This window comes from Lactuca virosa, chromosome 1, assembly GCF_052849685.1.
Source record: "Lactuca virosa cultivar CGN04683 chromosome 1, Lactuca_virosa_CGN04683_v6, whole genome shotgun sequence".
NCBI lineage: Eukaryota > Viridiplantae > Streptophyta > Magnoliopsida > Asterales > Asteraceae > Lactuca > Lactuca virosa.
In genome coordinates this window covers 42,183,862-42,207,031 of record NC_136426.1, presented here as the reverse complement: position 1 = coordinate 42,207,031, position 23,170 = coordinate 42,183,862, and positions in this window count along the sequence as shown.

Here is a 23,170-nt window from a genome sequence, read left to right as displayed (position 1 = left end):
TTAAGTCAAAGGGCATATTTTTAAACAATGAGTTCCTTAAACATTCCGGTCAATGAAGTTTCATGCTCTCAAACTTGCATTAAAACTGTTAAAAATTTACGTTAACACATTGATTTATTAAAAAGAGAAAATGAGGAACTTAAATATGAGGGGTACCAACTTAGGAAAGGCTAGAAACCGTTGAAAGAACAATTAGAGGCCAAGACTAATGACTTTAAGAAATTACAGTCAGAGTACAATGACAAATGCGTTCATTATAGATATCTTAAGAAAGATTTTGATGTTGTGACTGCCGAACTTGATGCATTAAAAGCAAAATATAAAGATGCTGAATTCAATTTTAAGAAATTTGATATGTCAAGTGAGGTAGTTGTGTCCATGATAGAAAAACAACTAACATTTAAAGATAATCAAAACAAAGGTCTAGGGTATCATGATGTTCCACCTCCTTTCAATGAACACTACACTGTTACTCCTTTGACTCAGGAAGAAATAGATAGAGAACCATTTATGGTGTATGGCAAACCTGCCGTGGTTGTTCCAGAAAGTGTCGAGGTGAAGAATTCTAATATTTCTACTTCTTGTGCAGGTAAAGTAGCGGAAGATGAGAACAATGAGAATACTGTTGAACAAACCAATGTCTCCTTGAACTCTAAATCTGTTGCTTCTAGCTCAGTCACTCCTAACAAACCTGCTGTTGAGAAATACAGGCCACCAATTCCAGTGAAACAGAGTGCCTGCTGCAAGTGTGCTTGTGGGAACAATCAGCGACAAGGCAAGGATATTCCACCAGGGGCAGGAAGAAACAACTTCCCAGTGAAGAAAAAGACATGTTTTCACTGTGGAACACCTGGACACATTGCCAGAAATTGTCCAAATCGTGCATATGTTCCCTACTACGCACAAGGCTGGCAGAACGCGCCAAGAGGGAGATACCCGAAAAGAAGTGCTTCAAGGTCAAAATCGCGAAATGGCGACTGGAATGCCAACAAGGGTAAGAGTTCAACTCCCAAGGCCAAGAAATCAACTCCCAAGGGCAAGAAGGGAATGTCGGCCCAGAAGTCAAGTTCAAGAGATGCTCCTATGAAGCCAAGACCGGTTAGGTCAAAGTCATCTCGGGAGCCGACTACAAGTTCAAAATCAAGTGCCGAGGCACCCATCGGAGAGAAAAAGAAATTGGTTAAACCCAACTACAGATGGGTACCAAAGGTTAAATCTCCCAAATCACCCAATGAATCTAATATTTCTTCATCTTCTGTTTGTGATAAACAGGATATGTCATGGGAGAGAATATTGTGCAAGGATGACAAAGGTCAACCCAGTTTCAAAATGGACTGGGTTCCAAAGACCAACTAATCTCGCTCTGTGTCGGAGCAGCTATGGAGGCATATCATCAGACTTCGGTTTGTTGATAGTGGTTGTTCCAGTCACATGATAGGAGGCATCTCTCAACGGTACAACACTCAGAACATTGTTTGAGAGTATGTGTCTTTTGCGGGATGGGAAGAAAGGAAGGGATCACTCATGGGGTTTGTGCTTAATGACATGAAGAATTTTCGGATTTGTTCTGAGATTATGCGTGCTATTCTCAGACCTTCTGGATGCAAATTCAATCGGTAACTTAAGGTTTGATTTTTCTTCTCGATACTCCTGAGTTTATCTTACTCTGATTCGTTTCAAAGACAATCTTTTCTTTCTTATAGTTCTTCATTTGTAGGTGTTGTTTTGGGAAGTGATATGAAGTATAGTGCTAAAGGGCAATTTATGATGCGTGTAATGCACTAAAGCCAATTTGTCTAGACTCTGTATTCAATGTGCTGGTAGGCACAAAGGATTCAAAAGGACTAGACTCAGTTTGAAAAATTGAAAGGACTTGACTAATATGAACTTAGATAGTTTCATTTGGACTGACCATATGACGCTCGGGTAGATTGAGCAGTGAGATAAACATGGGAGCCTGCGAGATACACTAAAAGTTAATTATCTAGAACTGTGGCTGAATATTTCCTTAATGTATGGACTCATGTCCTTAATTCCGGTATTGATAGGGCAACTGGGGGGTTCTGATAAAGTAGGCCTGTAGGAAATTATTTTCTTGCTTTCTATCTGTCAGTCATATGTTGCTTCCTTTACGTGATTGGAACATATCTGACCTGGAATGCAACATATGCAACTCTATCTCTATGCATTTCCATAACTATGAAATTCTTTCTATCTGTTAGCCATATGTTGTTCCCTCTGCGTGATCGGAAGATCCGACCTGGGACACATCATATGCACTCTACTATCTCTCTAAACCCCTATCTATGTTAGTCATATGTTGTTCCCTCTGTGTGATTGGAAGACATCCGACCTGGGATACAACATATGCACTTCTATATTTGACTTCTTTCTTAATGATTGAATACTCACCTAAAGTAAGGAGTTCTTTGGAAGTTCTTGATTACCGGGGTATATCGGGAAGTGGGAAACATGTTCTAGTACATCTAAAATTGAACCATTTAATAGGTTGTCTGTAGATCTTGCTGCTTAATTTAAGTGGACAACAATATCATTAGTCGTCATCAGCTAAATGTCCATTTAGGAATATATATATCACAATGACTTGTCACTTATAATTTGTCCAAATTGTCAACATCCTTTGCGTTTAAGTGGACCATAATACCGGTGAGTGACCAGATCTAGACATGCAGGCGTGTGCTGATAAACGATATTGAATTGCTTGACAACTTTGATCCCAAATATTTTTTTTGTTGTTGTTAAATTTGGTCATAGTTTTCCTCTATGCACAAATTTAGGGGGAGAATTAAAAATATCAAAAATCAACAAAAAATCAGAAAATTTAAAAATCAAACAAAAATCAGAAAATTAAAAATCCAAAAATAGTGTTATTTCTGTTTTATTTCTTGTTCAGAAAAAATCAAAAATCCAAAAATATTTTTGTTTCTGTTTTATTTTTTCAGAAAATATAAAAAATCCAAAAATATTGTGTGCTAAGTTTTCTTTTAGTTTTGTTTTGTCTTGAAAAGTGAATTCAGATGTAGACGAGACTCATGGAGACTGTATCGAGATTTTCTGAGCCAAGGCTTCATCCGTGATCATCAAAGAATTCTCATTCGAAGGAGCAAGAAATGAAGACTAATCTTCCAACATTCAATCTTTCAACCCCAGAAGCAAGGTGAAGCTGACTTGAAGATTATGTGAAAGATTGCATTCAAGCCTCCTCAATCAATTTGCTGCTATTCTTGAACCTGCTGAAGTGATCTAGAAGATTAGTTCTCTCTGTTGTTCTCTCTGAAGATTCTCAAGCTGAAAGCGCTATCTTTCAAGAATCTTATCAAGAAGCCTCCTCACCCAATGTGCGTTCAGAGTCAAATTTTGAAGAAAAGCCCAACTGCTCAAGATGAAGTCATTTATTGAAGATTCATCATGTTCATCTTGAAGTTTTGAAGAATTTGAAGATTAATGTTGAAGCCAAGCTCCCAATGAAGATTGACAAGAAAAGATAGCTACTTTTTAGGGGGAGCTAGTTGGGTCAATTAGAAAAGAAAGCTATAAACCAAGGGGGAGATTGTTGGGTCTAAAATATGGTTTATACTTTGCTTTTCTAGGAAAATGTATTTTTATGTCGAGGACCGTAAACAGCTCGGTGTTTACAGCTATATATGTGTATGGAGCATCACTCATATCTTTGAATACATCATATATTCAAGTTATTCTTCTTCTCCTTCTCTTCTATTTTGATCTGGCATCATCTGTTTGATTGGGATTCCGCACCATCAAACGGATCTGATTGATACACAAGCAGATTGGGGACTTACAAGTGATTGATAGGTCATAATATAGTGGTTTAGGCTAGGCATCCATCTTGGATAGGTCTGGGTAGGATTTTGGGATTTGTAATGGTGTTTGTAGCTTGTTATGTGGCTATGTACGGCCGGACTCGTGTGTACGGCCGTACACCCTGTGTACGGCCGTACATGGGTGTACGGCTGTACACGCGTGTACAGCTGGTGGTCCTATAAATAGAGTGTTTTTGTGTCAGTTTTAGGGTGACGTATGTGTGTGTATCCAAGGTGTACCTGATGTTTTTCTGATATTAATGTATGCATGCTTGGTTTAATCTTTCCTCTACTCCATTCTTATTCTGATTGATTTCTATCTGTTTGATCACTGGTTTGGTCATTGAAATCGGGTCTTACAATTGGTATCAAAGCCAAATCAGTGTCAAATTGGATCTTCGTGTGTGTACGGCCTGAAAACTTCATCATTTTTTAGACTAATTCGAAATTACCTATTGAGTTTCTGCTTCTGATCAACATTCAAAGGCTTAGAATCAAAACTTACTCGGAAATTCAAGTGTTTTTGGTGTGTACGGTTAAACCCAGTGTGTACGGTTGAGCTTAGTTGAAGCGTGTACGGCCGGACTCGCGTGTACGGCCGTCCTCCATTCAAGATCCTTGACTGTAATCGAGTGAACGGTTGGAGTGCCCGGTTGAAGTGTACTGTTGAAGTGTACTGTTGAAGTGTACAGTTGAAGTGTACGGTTGGAGTGTACGGTTGGAGTGTACGGCTGGAGTGTACGGTTGGCGTGTACGGTTGTGATCCTTTGTACGGCCGTACACTCCTTAGTTGCTTGAACTTCTTAATTTTAAGCGTTTTTCTTGTTAAGTTTTCGATCTGTTCATTTCTGAAAAGTTAAAAACAACAAAAAATATGGATTCACAAAACTCAACAATTCATCATGGACTGGACTCCATTATGGGAACAACTACACGTATTCCTCGTCTGCTATCTGCCGAAGGTTTCCCGGAATGGAAGTATCTAATGGAAAAATATATCAAGATGAAAGACTTCAAAATTTGGAGATGCATTTTGAAAGGTCCCGTCCGAATTACCACAACACTTCCAAATGAAACGATTGTTGACAAGGTTGTCGAAGAATATACTGATGAAGAATTCGATAAGGTTGAGCAGCAAGAGAGGGCACTTGCTACCCTTACTATGGCTCTTTCTCCTGAAATTGCGCAGGGTTTAAGGGAATATAAATCAACAAAAGCTCTGTGGGAAGCTTTAATTGAAGTATATGAAGGAAATGAGGATATGAAACAAAGTCGTCAAGACATGCTGAGACAGAAATTCAATATGTTTAATCACATTCTTGGAGAAACTTTGGAAGTTCAACTTCAATGCTTTATCACACTCACCACTGAGATGAGTTCAGCTGAGATTTCAGTGCCAAGATCAGAAGTCAACAAGAAGTTTCTTAACTCTCTCCCAAAGACATGGGATATGAATGTTGCTGTCATCAAGAAAACAAAGGATCTTAATCGACTTAGTTTAGCTGAACTCATGGCCATCATTAAAGCTTGTGATCTGGATGACAAACAAAGAGAGATCAACCATGTTAACTCATATTCTTCTGCTAATCTCAGAATTCAATCAAACAATGCTTTCTCATCTTTCACCAATCCTCAAGTTCAACCACATACTGCTCCTCAATCATCATCATATGCCACACCATTCATGCAAAGTGTTCAATCTCCAGTATTTCATCCACAAGTTGCTTCTTCTTCAAAGACACCTGCTCCAAGCCTTGCTCCCAAAGAGAATGACGAAAATTTGGCTCTTGCAACCGGTCTTGTCAATTGTTATAATGCTTTTGTAGCTGGTGAGCTGCCCCCTCAATTGTCATTTGCTGATTTGGACCAAATTCATCCCGAAGATGTTGAAGAAATGAACATAACATCGCAAATTGTTATGGCGGTGTTCAAAGCCAACCAGTTCTCCAAAAGGACGGGCAAAAATAATTGGGGAATGAATGCAGAGAAGAAGGTTGGTTTCAATAAAGGAAAACTCTAATGCTTTAATTGCCATGAACCGAGTCACTTTGCCAGAGACTGTCCTAAGCCTGATAGGAGAGAGAACAATGAAAAAAAATGGTGCCAGTAGGTAGCAGCAGGGGAGCCACCATCAACAATCAGACCGCAAATCTTGCGGTGGTGGCTCAGTCATTTGATTGTGATGATCAAATTCAGGCCCAGAACATCTCATGACCTGAAAATGCACATTTGGCTCAAATCAACGATATTGCGGAAGGAAAAACTGAGATGGATCCGGAGGAGGAGATGATGAATCTACAATTTGCATTCATGGTTCAAACTACGCCAGAGTCTGAAAAGTCAAAGGTCAGTGAAGTCACTTGTTCTCCATCTTGTATTAAAACTATCAGTTTTTTACATGAACAGGTCGATTTAATGCGTAGAGAGATTGAGGAACTCAAGTATGAGGGATATCAATTAAGAAAAGGCCAAAAATCGTTAAAAGATCGATTAGAAGCCAAGTCAAATGATATAAGCAGTTACAAGCAGACTATAGTGACAAGTGTGTTCACTATACATATCTTAGAAAAGATTTTGAAGCTGTAACTGCGGAACTTGACACATTGAAGACTCGTTTTGCAAATGCTGACTTTAACTTCAAAAAATTCGATGTGCCAAGTGAAAGAGTTGCATCAATAATTGAAAATCAAATGAAATAAAAGGACCAGAAACAAGTAGGCATAGGCTATGAGAGTGTCCCTCCCCCATTCAATCACACTTATACTAACACTCCATTAACTCAAGCTGAAATAGACCGAGAACCATTTATGGTTTATGGTAAACCTGCTGCTGAACAGGCAACCGCATGTAGTGCTAGGAATTTAGATACTAACGTTTCTACTTCCGATGTAGATCCATCAGTAAGCCAGGACAAGCAGGAGAATGGAAGAATTGAGTCTGATGAGAAGTTTGAGTCAAATAATTTGGTGTCTAAGTTTGGTGTTTTTATTTGTGATGAGTTTGTGTCTAATTTTAAGACTGATGTTTTTACTTGTGATGATGTGATGTCAAACTTAAATGTTTCTGATGTTGTTTTTGAGCAACCTGCCAAATCTGACACTAGCACATCCACACCTTCTACATCTGTCACACAATCTAACTCCTGCACGTGCACATGTGGAAAAGTTAGAAAAATAGATAAGAGCATGAAATCTGATAAGGGCGGTATCAGGTCTAGTGATAATAAGCAAATTTGTTTCAACTGTGGTACTGCTGGTCACATCGCTCGAAATTGTCCCAATAGGGCATTTGTGTATTTTTCCTCGCCAAGGAGAGAGAACGAGTCTCGAGGAAGGTCTTTAACTAGAAACTCCTCGAGATCTCGCCCTCAAGATGTTGATTGGAAGGTTAATCATAATAAAACAAGGGCCGTTTTTCAATCAAATAAACAGGTTTTCACTAAATTAGCCACAGGTGCTTTGCCGGAATCGATTGTGACTAAGTCGAAATCGATTTCGTCAAAGGGTGCGTTGTGATCTTCGACTAATTTTAGCCGGAAATCTAAACGCTCAAAGCTAAAGAAAACCATTTCCAAATCACCTGTGAAATCTTCAAAACCTAAATACTAGTGGGTGCCCACATCTACTTCCGGCCAATCATCATCACCCTCTGAAAGTGTTTCCAATAATGGTATAAAATCAAAAAGTACAAAGGATAAATCTGTGAATGTTAAGGGTCAACCCAGGGTTGTAACGATCTGGGTCCCCAAATCTAAATAATCCCGCTCATTGTGCAGGAACAGCTGTGGAGGAATTTCGCCAGACCTTGGTATGTCGACAGCGGTTGTTCCAGACACATGACAGGAGACATCTCCCAGTTGAACGACATTCAAACTTTTAATGGGGGATACGTTTCCTTTGCGAGAGGTGAAGGCGGAAAGATTACTCAAAGAGGGACAGTGTCTAATGGAGTGCTGAGTTTTGAGAATGTCAATTACGCTCCCGAGTTAAAGCATAGCCTGTTGAGCGTTTCTCAGATTTGTGACAAGGATTATTCAACTCATTTCACTGATAAAGAGTGTCTGATTCTGAAGCCAGGCATTGTCATCCCGGTTGACTGGATTCTTGTAAAATCAAAACGGGATGACAATGCATACATCATTGACATGAACAGTAATATTCCAGAACAAGTCACTTGCCTCTTCTCAAAAGTCTCCGAACAAAATGCTATGTTGTGGCACCGAAGACTCGGACATGCTAACGCAAAGAACTTGAATCGTCTTGCGAAGAATGATATGCTGTGTGGACTTCCTGTCAGAGACTTCATCACATTTGAAAAGTGTGTGTCATGTGCCCAAGGAAAGCATCACAGAAAACCACACCTGCCAAAACAGGTTAATTCAATCAACCAGGTGCTCCAATTATTGCATATGGACTTGTTTGGTCCGGTCAATGTCCTTAGCATCAACAGAAACTAATACTGTCTGGTTGTGAATGATGATTTCTCGCGTTTTACGTGGGTCTTCTTCTTATCCAACAAAGCTGGGATTGTTGATGTGATAAAGAGGTTCATTGTGATGATAGAGAACCAAACCAATCACCAAGTGAAAGCGCTCCGAACTAACAATGGAACAGAATTCAAGAATGCTATTCTTGATCATTTTTGCGCAGAAAAAGGGATCGTGCGTCAATATAGTTCCATTCGCACGCCTCAACAAAATGGTGTTGCTGATCGGAGAAATCGAACATTGCAAGACGCTGCGAGAACGATGCTTTGTGACTCCAAGCTAGCTGTTTTCTTTTGGGCTGAGGCGATCAACACAGCTTGTTATGTTCAGAATTGTGTTTTGATCAACAAAGCCCAGATGAAGACTCCATACGAAATTCTCTACGGTCACAAACCATCTGTCAGTCACTTCCGCATTTTTGGCTGCCCTTGAACCCTTCTTCACCTGGAATCCAACCCTAAATTCAATGCCAAAGCCGATGACTGTTACTTTGTGGGGTATGCTGCTCGCACAGCGTATAGGGTCTACAACAAGTAAACTAAGCAAATTGTAGAATCCTTTGACGTGCGCTGGTTGGAGGAGAACGAGACGGATGCTAGAGTTGGTCCAGATTGGCTGTTTGATTACACATCTTTATTCAAATCCTTTAATGTGTTTTCAAATGATACACCTGGTTCCACTTCTGGTTCGAAGACTGTGATTGAAGATGAAGACGGAGAAGTTGTTTACAGACCACCTGTGATGTCCTCTACGACTCCTACAGTGGATGCATCTTTTCCAATTACTTGTCCAGAATCTCCAAGTCAACAATATAATCCAGATGTTGATGTCACTCCTCTTACTCCCGATGAAAGAGAGTTTATGTCCAGAGATGCTTCCGCTGCTACTCAAACTTTTATGGAACTTCTCTTTCCTGAACCGATTGCTAATGAGTTCATGGCAAATCCTTCTGACGGGTCAGGATCGTCTGAAGAGGTTCATTCAGCAGATGATGGATTTTTCAATATTCACAATCTTCCCGTTTCGATCAATGACATCAGCCATGAGATACCTTCCAGAATTCAACGCGATCATCTGATCGAAAATGTCATTGGCCAGCTGGGCGATGGTGTTAAAATGCGGAGTCAGAGTGGAGATGTAAATACATGTCTCTACTCTTGTTTCATATCTCAAATTGAGCCTAAGAACGTTGAAATGGCTTTGAATGAGCCCAGCTGGGTGGATGCTATGCATGAGAGTGTAAGGCTAGAAAAGGAGAGCATATTCTAAAGAGAGAAAACTAGAGAGAAGAATAGTGTGTGAGAATCTAATGTGTATGGAGCATCACTCATATCTTTGAATACATCATAGATTCAAGTTATTCTTCTTCTCCTTCTCTTCTATTTTGATCTGGCATCATCAGTTTGATTGGGATTCCGCACCATCAAACGGATCTGATTGATACACAAGCAGATTGGGGACTTACACCTAACCACACATAACATGTCGACATATACATAACAGATAAACATATAACCAAACAACAGACAATCAAGCAGATCTTACATATCACTGAGCATAATATACATCCTAGATACCAGGATACCGATCTATTAGATCACTATAGCATACCAACATGCAATAACCAGGATAATAATACAATGGGTCGGTCTTTGTGCCTTCGACCCGAAAGTACAATGAGGAAAACTCACATCGCAAACTGAACAGAAGTTGGTAAGGTCCCTAATCCGAATCTCAGCTCTCTAACCGGCACCTATTTCCACCAAATGACCAATTCCATCAAAATCCCAAAATACCCTCAAGGTTAAACTTGGTCAAACAAACTGAGTCAACACAAACGAGTCAATTCGACCGAGTCAACTCAGGGTGCGTACGCTGAGCATACTCCTGAGGTACGCAGGGCGTACACGAGGCCTCGCATGTTGACCACCATCGGGGTGGTTAACCGAGTATGTGGGGCGTACTCCGAGTACTCGGGGCGTACCCTCTCAAGCCCAAAAATATCATTAAGAGCTTAATGGCTTAAGCTCTTACGTCCTAACTTCAGATCCATGGCCAAAATACGCTCTAGAGTCATAAAGCTTCCAAATTTATGACTTTACATGCCCATTAAGTGATTAACTCAAGGTCTTAATCCATTAAGACCTTCTACAAGATGCATGGAGCAAAACTAACCATTGGGACTTCATGTTCAAGATGAGACAACTTAAATCGTCAAGAACATGCCATGCTCAAGATGAGACATTTGGGACCAAAAAGCACATGAAATTAACACATAAGCAAGATCTAGTAGACTAGCTATCAAGGTATGAACTTTATACCTTGAAATGATGGAGAAAGGTGCAAACTTCTAGATCCACGCTTTGCTTCAAGCTTCCAAGCTTTACCACCACATTCTTCTTCTTTTGGAACACCCAAAAACCCACACTCAACCTTCAAAAGACTCTAATGAGGCTAGGGTTTACAAGATAACACGTTTTTGCTAATGGAGGCTGAAAATAGGGAAAGAATGACACTTAAGGATGCTTAAATACTAGCCAAATTAAAAGTCATTTGGATGTAATTTGATAATCATAGATGATTAAATTATATGATAAATATTGTCTATAAAAGTTCATATATTTTTGTATAATCACATATAATTATTTAAATGATCAAATGATTATGATATCATATGATTATAAAAATAAACAACCCTTAACCTGTTTTAATAAAATGTTATCACAATTCTTAAAAATACACGAAAGAGCTTCAATCACATATGATTATATATAATTACATATGTTATAATCACATATGATTATATTTGTTATAAATCATGTGTTATTATAATCACATTTGATTATATTCACATATGATTATATATGATTACATATGTTGTGATTATATTTGTTATAAATCACATGTGATTATAATCACATATAATTGTAACAACCTGTGTTATAATCACATGTCATTATGATCACTCACATGTGATTATAATCACATATAGTTATAACAACCTATGTTATAATCACATGTGATTATAATCACATATAACTGTAACAACCTATGTTATAATCACATATAATTGTAACAACCTATGAATACTAATTTTTTTCATTTATGTGGTTTTTATAGAAAATATAAATACAAAAGTTGTTGACAAAACAATACAGAATGTTGTAACAACTATTCTTGGCAACACACAACAAATCCAAGACTCACATATGCTAAACGATGATGAGGTTTCTTCTATTTACGGAAAGACAATGATGGAATACAAAGAAAATAAAGAGAGAAGTTTCATGCCATCATATGATCTTAATATAAGCCAGTTGACACCACCGGAGGTAATATTTTTTGTTTTTTTGTTTTTACACTATCATATGTTTATAATTGTAATCACATATGATTTTAATATTTCTTAAACGTTAAATAACATGTGATTACAAGTAATTATCTGTTTTTTAAATTTAATTTCAATTTATATTTTGTATATAATCACATATCATTATAATATTTCTAACACTTATAATCACATATAAATCACAGAAAAATACTCAACAAGAGAAACTCACTGGTAAGGAAGTTGTAGTGGAAGAAATTCAACCTCAAAAACCAACCAAAATTAAAATTATTATTTCAAAAACACAAAATGTCCCTGAAGTTCCGAAGAACGAAAATATCATGGAGGAACCTCGCAAAAAGAGAAAAACAAATCGTGGAGAAAAAAAAGAAGGTCTCCATATAAAGAACGAGTCATTTCACTGAAGACAAAGTAAACATCTGATGAAGAAATTCCCGGTGAATGGCTCTTCAACTTACAAGGAAGTGAATAGTAAGTTATTCATATGTGATTAACGCTTATAGAAAATCACAGTAATTAATCACATGTTCAAAATTAATTAATCATATGTGATTATCAAACATAATCACATATGATTAAAGTTCTTTTTAGTATACTTTTTCAACAGTGATCAATCACATGTGATTACAATTATGAATATAATAATCACATTAAAACATACTTGTTAAACATGGATCAATCACATGTGATTACAAAACATAATCACATATGATTAAAATTTATGTTAAGTATAATTTTTCAACATTAATCAATCACATTTGATTAAAGTTGTGAATATAATAATCACATTAAACATACTTGTTAAACATTGATTAATATTATGTGATTACCAAACATAATCACACATGATTAAAAGTTTTGTTAAGTATACTTTTTCAACATGGATCAATCACATGTGATTACACTTATGAATATAACAATATAAAGTAACAAAATGATTTTTTATATTTACAGTGATCAAGTGTTGTTTATAGAAAACAAACGAGAAGTTTTCTGATATGTGTTTGAAAGCTTGTATCTAGGAGAATATTTGTTTTCCGATGTTATAGACTCGTGGGCTGAATTGCTAAATTACAATGAGAAGGATAGAGACTTAAAAAATTCTCCATATAGAGTATTCTTTTCCGTCCAACTCACAGTAAGTTAAACATATGTGATTCTAGCACTAAATTAATAAACGTTGTTTAAATACATATATCATTATACACTGAATCACAAATGATTCACCATTTAGACAAAGTACATTGAGGATGAGCCACTTCCAAAACCAACAAAAGATGAGAAAAAGAAAAAGACAGAAATGAAGGAAAAAATGGAACGGGAAGCAAAGGAAAAAGATGATAACATATATAATCTATTCAGGAAAAACCTTATAAATTGGTTAAATGGAGACGAATAAAAAACACAAATGAAAAATGTTGATCTTGTAAGTTTTTTTTAAAATTTATTTATTCTTATTATAGTGTATATCATTTCTAAATATGACAATACATATTTAAATGCAGATATTTTTCCCTGTTTACCGTGAAGAACACATGTTTGTATTTGTTTTTAACATCAAAAATGCAAACATTGTGATACTGGACAACAACATCTCACGGGCAACAATCGAAGATAAGTACATGCATGTACACAAAAACCTGGTAAGTAATCACATGTGATTATGTAAAACAATCACATGTGATTGAATAAAATATTTATAATAAAATGTGATTATATAAAACAATAACATGTAATTTAATAAAAAATATGAATAAACATTTTTAAATCACATGTGATTATATGTTTGAATTCATGCATAAAACATTATTTCATGCTTGTAATCACATGTGATTATGTAAATTATTTTTAATCACATCTGATTATATAAATATAAATAACATTTTTATATGTTTATGTCACACCCCCAAACCAGACGGCGGAAACGTCTAGGGGTGGAGGACTTCATTTGTAGTATCACAACACATGCATCATAGTAATCAAAGTACAAACAACCATTGTATTTAAAAAGTATAAGTATTTACATGTGTTCAATCATTGTATATTGAAACCAAAATAGTTATACAAAAGAAGAAGATATGACTCAAAATAGCTCCATCTTCTCAAAAAGTTCGGGAGTACCTGTTTATTTTTTCCCTGAGAATACAAGTAATTTTAAAAGAGAGTATCAACATAAAGTTGAGTGAGTGCATAAGTATTTATGTTTAAAAGGGATGTCTCTGTATCTTGAATATGTAAACTATTCCAGAAAATCCTATATTTTCTGTTGTATATGAAAAGTAGTTTTATTCCCATAAAACTGTTCCGTTTATAAACCAATGTTCTGTATTTGTAAAACTTGTAACTAAGAGTGTGCCTGGTTCCACCAGCTATTATTGAAAACTGTAATATCCTATTGTAGCTTGTATTTTGCAGACTGGTACTTTGAATATGTACTTACGTTTAGTTGATTATACACTAACGTATTGTTAATATCTTTTTAATGAGTTATTATAACCATAATGTGACTAGATGGCATGAAACAAACGCTTTGTAGGCGTTTAAACTGTTGATAACAATTGTCACTCATTGGCGTGTATGCCTGACTGTAGCTAGCAGCCTGAGTATGGGGTTGTCAATCCCAATATAGATCTACACACACCTTGTTTCGATCCCCTGACTAGAGACTCTGGTTATAATATCAATACTTTAACTTTGTTGTCTAAATGAATTAAACAACCAGAATTGAATGACTCATAAAAAGCATATAAACGTTACATGTATATTAGTTATGAAAACCCAATCATTCTGAAATAAATGATTGACACTATGTTCTTGAATTAGTATTCTTAACATGTATCTGAAAATTGTATATCCCTTGATTTGTTTTCAACCAAAACTTTGTTTCTTGTAAAACTGTGTATTCTAGTATACTTGATTCTTGTATTATTGTTCTATGTATCATAAATTATACCTATTATAATTTATATGTACTTTCTAAATTGGTATTTAACTGTTTTTGAAAGAAACCACTTTTGCTTAACATGTTACAAAGGGTATTTAAACTGAATGAAATAACTTCTATATTTATATACATATACAATTATATATAAGTAAAATTTAAACGACATTCGGATAAATAACCGGTACTATAAACCCACATCCATACAAGGAAAAGGACCCAGAATGAGTTATTAGTCCTAAGCCTTTTAAATCTTATTTATATAAATATATATATACAAATATGAATTTTGGGGAAAAATATAAGTTTACAAAAGAGTTTAATGTTTTGAGAATATTTTGATGATTTAATGTCGTTTTATCATGATTTGAAATCATGATTTTATAACAAAAAGTTCTTGTGTTATACTTGTATTCCCCCCCTTAAAACAGTAGAAATTATGAAAATACGGGGGCATGAACTCACTTGATAGGTGGTGATTTGGACAGCGTTTCGTTTTCTGGAAAGGAGTTTATTTGAAGAAAAACCGGCTTTAATCAGGCAGAGTTTCGACTGGAGAAAGTTGTTTTTCTCGGGAATCTCGGGGCTTCGAGGCTTGCTTAGGGTTTTAGACTTGATATCGGGGCTTTAGGGGTTGTAGGAAATTTTAAAGTGGTGAAAGAAGTGAAAAGAAATGGAAAATGGTGTGAAATATGTGAAAAATCTGGAGGGTCTCGCATGCCTTATATAGGCCGAAGCCTCGGATCCGAAGCAAGGAGAAGTAGACGCGTGTTTGGACAGGTGGCGAGGGGGAGGGTTCGCTTCGGACAGCTGGCGAGGCGCGTCGGATCAGGAGTGGACCGGACTTCGGTCGAATCGGAAGAGGGCACGGTTCCGAGCTCGGTGGCACGTTCTTGCGAAGGGTGTCAGATGGCCACTGGACTGCGGCTTCGGTCCAATCCGAAGGTGACACGGGGCAGAAACGAGGAAGCCTCGCATGCGAGGTGACGTGGCCGAGTATGCACCATGCGATTTTTCCCCTTTTCAACATTTTTCGATTTTCATGCCCAAAACTTGTGAAATTCATAACTTTCGCATACGAGCTCCGTTTTCAACGTTCTTTATATGCACACGTAGGTAAAATTATACTCTACGACTTACGTTTAGACTTCGTCGGCTAATTTTGACTTTATTTTTAATATTATTATTTTTAACAGACCGGCACAGGAAATCCGTTAAAAATTCATAACTTCTTCATCCGACGTCCGTTTTTGTCTGTATTTTTACCGTTGTACTACTATTGACGAGACCTTCAATTCTCATTTATGTTGTATTGGCTAAAAATCACTCAATCTTTATTTCGAGTTTTTAGTTGTATACTGTTATACTGAAACTTAGAAAAATCATAACTTCTTCATATGAAGTCAGATTTTGACGTTCTTTTTATGAAAGTTCTCGGTTTAACATAATCTATAACTTTCATTTAGAGTGTTATGGCTAAAAAGCCTTTTATTGAAAATTTACTTTTTACACTGAACAATGTTTTTCCGGTTTTGTCGCGGATTTTCGATTGGTCATAACTTCTTCGTTATAACTCGGATTTTAGTGTTCTTTATATTTTTGGAAACCTTGTTACAATCTCTACCACTTTGTTCATCCCAGTCGAGATTGTTTAATACTTTATTTTTGAGGGTCAATTATGTAAATATACACAGTATGCTAAAATTTCTCTTTATTATTTTAAAAAGAACTACAAATTGACCTACATTATTGCATAGGTGTGAAATAACGGTTTGTTACATTATCCCCCCGTTAGAGAGAATTTCGTCCCGAAATTAGCATTACATATAGACTAGGGAAAAAGATGTGGATATTTCTGTTGCATTTGATCCTCCCGCTCCCAAGTGAATTCAGGTCCCCGTTTTGCATTCCAGCGAACCTTCACTATCGGGATACGACTTTGTTTGGTTTTCTTAACTTCCCTGTCTAGAATCTCTACGGGTTCTTCCAACAAATTGAGGCTCTCGTTTAACTCGATTTCCTCTAGTGGGATTACAAGAGTCTCGTCGGATAGACACTTTTTCAAGTTCGAAACGTGGAAGGTAGGATGAATGTTACTTAGTTCTTGGGTTAGTCAAAGTTTGTAAGCTACAGGACCGATTCTGGAAAGAATCTCGAATGGTCATATGTACCTTGGATTCAGTTTGTCACGCTTTCCAAAGCGTATCATGCCCTTCCAGGGTGAGACCTTTAACAAGACGCGGTCACCAATCTGGAATTCCAAGGGTTTTGTCCTTTTGTCAGCGTAGCTTTTCTGTCTATCTTTGGAAGCTTTAAGTCGCTCCCGAATTTGTACGATCTTCTCGGTAGTTTCTCGAATAATTTCCGGACCAGTGAGAGTACTCTCAGGAGTTTGACCTCTAGCTAGCTGCGTGTCACCTACTTCAGCCCAGCACAGAGGGGATTCGCACTTGCGGCCATAAAGGGCTTCGAATGGAGCAGCCTTTATGCTAGTGTGATAACTGTTGTTATAAGAGAATTCAACAAGGTGTAAATCAATATCCCATGCCTTTCCAAAGTCTATCACGCAAGCTCGCAACATGTCTTCTAATGTTTGAATCGTCCTCTCACTTTGTCTGTCAGTTTGTGGATGGTAGGCTGTACTCATGTCCAGCCTAGTTCCCAGAGAGTTTTGTAAAGACTGCTAGAAACGATAGGTGAATCTACTATCTCGGTCTGAAATAATAGATATTGGCACACCATGCAGTCTAACAACCTCCTTGAGGTAAGTTCTTGTTAGCTTCTCCATCTTGTCGGTTTCTGGTATTCTACCTTCACTTTAGCGCAAGTAAGGCACTTGCCCACAAAGGTAGCGATTTCGGCCTTCATGTTAGGCCACCAGTATAGCTTCTTGAGGTCCAGATACATCTTGTCTGAACCTGGATAAATGGAGTATCGGGTTTTGTGCGCTTCATTCATAACCATGTCTCTGTAACCACCGAACTTTGGCGTCCAGATCCGGTTCATGAAATAATAGACTCCATCATTCCCGACTTCGAAGTTCTTATCCATTCCTTTCAGAGTTTCACCTACCACGTTTTTGGGTTTCAAGGCTTCAAGTTGAGCTTCTTTGATCTGTGTGGACAGATGTGAATGGATTGTCATGGTCAACGACTTTACTCGGCGTCCCGAGTATTCTTTTCTGCTAAGGGAGTTAGCTACTATATTTATTTTACCAGGGTGGTAAAGAATTTCACATTCGTAATCGTTCAGTAGCTCCACCCATCATCGTTGTCTCATGTTCAGCTCTTTTTGATCGAAGATATGCTGGAGACTTTTATGGTCCGTGAATATTGTGCATTTCGTGCCATATAAGTAATGTCTCCAGATCTTCAGAGCAAACACCACTGCTCCTAGCTCAAGGTCATGTGTTGTGTAATTGACCTCATGCGTCTTAAGCTGTCTTGAGGCATAGGATATAACCTTTCCTCTTTGCATAAGAACACACCCAAGCCCTTGGTTTGAAGCATCACAGTACACTACAAAGTCCTCTGTCCCTTCGGGTAGAGACAAGATCGGTGCACTGCACAAGGCTTGTTTGAGCGTTTGGAATGTTGTTTCTTGCTTCTCTCCCCAACTAAAAGTTACACCCTTTTGCGTCAGGGTGGTAAGCGGTTTAGCGATTCGGGAGAAATTTTGGATGAATCTGCGATAGTAGCCAGCAAGACCTAAGAATTGTCGGATTTCTGTAGGTGTTTTGGGTGCTGGCCAGTTTTCAATTGCCTTGATTTTGGAAGGGTCCACGTGTATTCCTTCTGAACTGACCACGTGACCTAGGAATTCAACTTTCCTAATCCAAAACTCGCACTTTGAAAACTTCGCATAGAGTTTTTCTGTTCTAAGGGTTTGTAATACTTGACGAAGATGTTGGCCATGTTCCTCTTTGCTTCTTGAGTAGATAAGGATGTCGTCAATGAAGACTATGACGAATTTGTCTAGGAATGGACGACACACTCTGTTCATTAGGTCCATGAACACAGCATGTGCATTCATCAATCCGAATGGCATCACTATAAACTCGTAATGACCATAACGAGTTCTAAACACGGTCTTGGGAATGTCTTCCTCCAAAATCTGTAACTGGTGATACCCGGATCTTAAGTCTATTTTCGAGAAGTAGTTCGCACCTTGAAGTTGGTCGAACAGATCGTCAATGCGAGGCAGAGGATATCGATTCTTAATGGTAAGTTTATTCAGCTCGCGGTAGTCTATGTACATGCAGAATGATCCATCCTTCTTCTTTAAGAACAAAACCGGTGCTCCCCAAGGTGAGAAGCTTGGTCTTATGAAACCTTTGCTTAGGAGTTCGTTAAGCTGGCTGGATAATTCCTGCATTTCAGAAGGTGCAAGACGATAGGGGGATTTGGCTACAGGGGTAGCTCCAGGGATTAAGTCGATTCGGAATTTGACTTGTCGTTCGGGAGGTACTCCTGGAAGATCATCGGGAAAAATATCGGGAAAGTTGCAGACCTCAGGAATGCTCGTGATATCTTTCACTTCTTGCTTTTTATCTACCACGTGAGCTAAGAAAGCACAGTACTCCTTGCGAAGGTACTTTTGTGCCTTGATGCAAGAAATGATCCGAAGGTTCGTTTCGGGTTTGTCGTCGTAGATAATAAGAGTTTCATTAGTTGGCAAGTTCAAACGAATAGCTCTTTCATAGCATAGGATGTCGGCATGGTTGGGGCACAACCAATCCATACCTATTATGATGTCAAAACTTTTGATAGAGACCGGCATAAGCTCTATTGGGAAAGACAAGTCATTCAAGGTAAGGGTACATCCTATGTATATATCGTTGGTGGATTCGGATTTCCCATTAGCCATTTCGACTGTGAATGTTTCTTTTAGTGGTTGGGAGTTTTGATTTAGTAGGTGTTTAAAATTATGGCTCACAAAGCTCCTCTCAGCACCACAATCAAATAGAATGCATGCATAAGTATTGTTGAGAAGGAACGTACCCGTGACCACTGCAGGGTCTGCCACCGCTTCTTCGTGACCCAGTGCTAGAATCCTCCCAACTCCACCGGTATTTCCAGCTTTTGGACAATCTCTCTTGAAATGCCCCACATCACCGCATTGGTAGCATGCTCGGCCTACTCCAGCGGTAGGTACTTGGTTAAGTGGTTGAGGTGGTGTTCTACAGAATCGGGCAGTATGCCCTTTCCTGTTGCAGTTACGGCATTGCATTTCTTGGCAATTTCCGTTGTGGTGAAAATTGCACTTGTTGCATTTAGGGAGGTTACCAGCATAAGGCTTAGTGGGTGTTGGGTTATTAGGGGCAACAGCAGGTACAGTAGTAGGTATGGTAGCAGGTACAGTAGTGGCATGGACTGCCACTACTTGTTGCTTCTTTGAAAGTTCCAGAGGAGATTTGCCCTTCCTTTTGTTCCAACCCTTCTTCTTGTTGTTTTTGTTGTTCTCCTTAGGTTGTTCTGGGGCAGCAACCACAAAGTTTTGACGATTTCTATGGTCAATAAGTGACTGTGCCAACTCCTTGGCACTGTCAAAGGTGACAGGCCTAGAAGCAATGACACTTGCCTGTATCTGGGGTGACAGTCCCCAAATATACCTTTCAATCTTTTTGCTCTCCAGAGCAACCATATATGGACACAGAATCGCCAAGTCACAGAATCGATTCGTGTAAGTTGTTATGTCTGCACCGACCATGGTAAGACCCCAGAGCTCTTGCTCAAGTTTTTGAATTTCCCCATGCGGACAGTATTCCCGCATTAGCATGGCTTTTAAGTTCTCTCAGCTTATCGTATTAGCCACTACCAAAGTCTGTGACTTAACATGGCCATTCCACCATGTTAGGGCCCTATCTGAAAAAGTACAAGCAGTAAATTTAACTTTGCTACCCTCCGGACAGAAGCAAATTTCAAAAAGTGCTCCTGTCTTCTCAATCCATTGTCTTAAAACCATCACTCCTCCAGCTCCATTAAAGGTCCTGGGTTTGGCGTTCGAGAAGTCTTTATAAGTGCACTCTCGCGAGTGCTCATGACTCTCGCCATGGTTAGAAGGATGTGCACCAGCTCCTGACCCACTAGCACCAGGAGTATTAATATGAGACATGGCAGCCGCTATAGCCATCGTGACCGCTGCTTGAAACATAGCAACGTCGAATTGAGGAGGTGGTGGTGGGGGTGGCGTCGGTGCTTCATTGACATTGTTACGTCTTGGATTTCTACGAGGAGGCATCTTTTTCTATAATATTTAAAAGATAAAAAGATGGTAAGATATCAAGAATGAATATGAATTTTTATATCTCTGAACTAAATACTTAATTCAATATGAATCTTGTAAAGAATTGGAAATAGAAGTCCACTGCAAGTACAGCTTGCAACAGGATGATATGAATTTGAATGGTTATTTTTCAAAGAGTATGAAAATACATGTCGATTGTATTGGTATATTAAGTATATGTAATCTGGAAAACTTGACCTTAAAGCAGGTCTATAATATACCACAATACTGAGAAAGCGTCGACATCAAACCGACCTCCCGAAAATAAAATTTTCGCGGTCGTATTGAAAAACATGAAAAATAACACTAGAACATATTCGTAGACTTTAACTATAACCAAAAGAGTGAACAGGAAACGAGTAGAGTATTATCCATTTCTTAAACCAAAAGAAAGGATAAGTAGAGTATCTCCTACTGGAGACGGGCATCACTCGGACGAACCCTTAACTCAGCCATTGTTATCTAAGCGAGAATAGGGGTAAGAGATATACAATATAGTTAGTAACGATAGATTAAAGATACAAGTTTCTACGAGAGAGACTTACAGTTAACAGGTAATGTATTCTTTTTGAGTTGTTCTAGGTATTACTATAACTATAAAGTGTATACTAATTATATATAACTTGGGTATAATCGACCTTCGATTAAATGACCTGGCTCTAAATCCACAACCAAACAAGGAACAGGAAATGAAGCTAGATCACATATTCTAAGTCTATATAACTTTAATTATATATAACTGTAATATACCCTTAATATTTATAGTTCTACCCTCAATTGTTCTTTTATTTTCACATGTTTGTTATTAGTATATAGTGCCTAACATACTCCTATAGTATTTTAATCTTTATGTTCTGTTCTTGAGTTCTTGGTAAGTTTTAGACATGTCGCAACACCACTATCACTCCCAAACACATGTTGGTCATATCTCAAATCAATATAGTTGATCAGACTATATTTATCCCAGATATGATTACATAACTGCCCAGGTTTAACTGTAATGTCCAACATTCAAATACTTTTAAGTTCTTATGATTGTGATACTGTACTTGTAGGTATGATTGTTAGTATACTTCTTGTAAAAATACTTAAATTTTTAAAAGTATACTTGTAGTCACAACTCTCAGCCCCAAATGTATTTATAGTTTGTATATCTTTTATGGATTGATATACTGAGTTCACTATAAACAATGCTCTTATACCAATCTGTCACATCCCCAAACCAGACGGCAGAAACGTCCGAGGGTGGAGGACTTCATTTGTAGTATCACAACACATGCATCATAGTAATCAAAGTACAAACAACCATTGTATTTAAAAAGTATAAGTATTTACATGTGTTCAATCATTGTATATTGAAACCAAAATAGTTATACAAAAGAAGAAGATATGACTCAAAATAGCTCCATCTTCTCAAAAAGCTCGGGGAGTACCTGTTTATTTTTTCCCTGAGAATACAAGTAATTTGAAAAGAGAGTATCAACATAAAGTTGAGTGAGTGCATAAGTATTTATGTTTAAAAGGGATGTCTCTGTATCTTGAATATGTAAACTATTCCAGAAAATACTATATTTTCTGTTGTATATGAAAAGTAGTTTTATTCCCATAAAACCGTTCCGTTTGTAAACCAATGTTCTGTATTTGTAAAACTTGTCACTAATAGTGTGCCTGGTTCCACCAGCTGTTATTGAAAACTGTAATATCCTATTGTAGCTTGTATTTTGTAAACTGGTACTTTGAATATGTACTTACATTTAGTTGATTATACACTAACGTATTGTTAATATCTTTTTAATGAGTTATTATAACCATACTGTGACTGGATGGCCTGAAACAAACGCTTTGTAGGCGTTTAAACTGTTGATAACAATTATCACTCATTGGCGTGTATGCCTGACTGTAGCTAGCAGCCTGAGTACGGGGTTGTCAATCCCAATATAGATCTACACACACCTTGTTTCGATCCCCTGACTGGAGACTTTGGTTATAATATCAGGACTTTAACTTTGTTGTCTAAATGAATTAAACAACCTGAATTGAATGACTCATAAAAAGCATATAAACATTACATGTATATTAGTTATGAAAACCAAATCATTCTGAAATAAATGATTGACACTATGTTCTTGAATTAGTATTCTTAACATGTATATGAAAATTGTATATCCCTTGATTTGTTTTGAACCAAACCTTTGTTTCTTGTAAAACTGTGTATTCTATTATACTTGATTCATGTATTATTGTTCTATTATCATAAATTATACCTA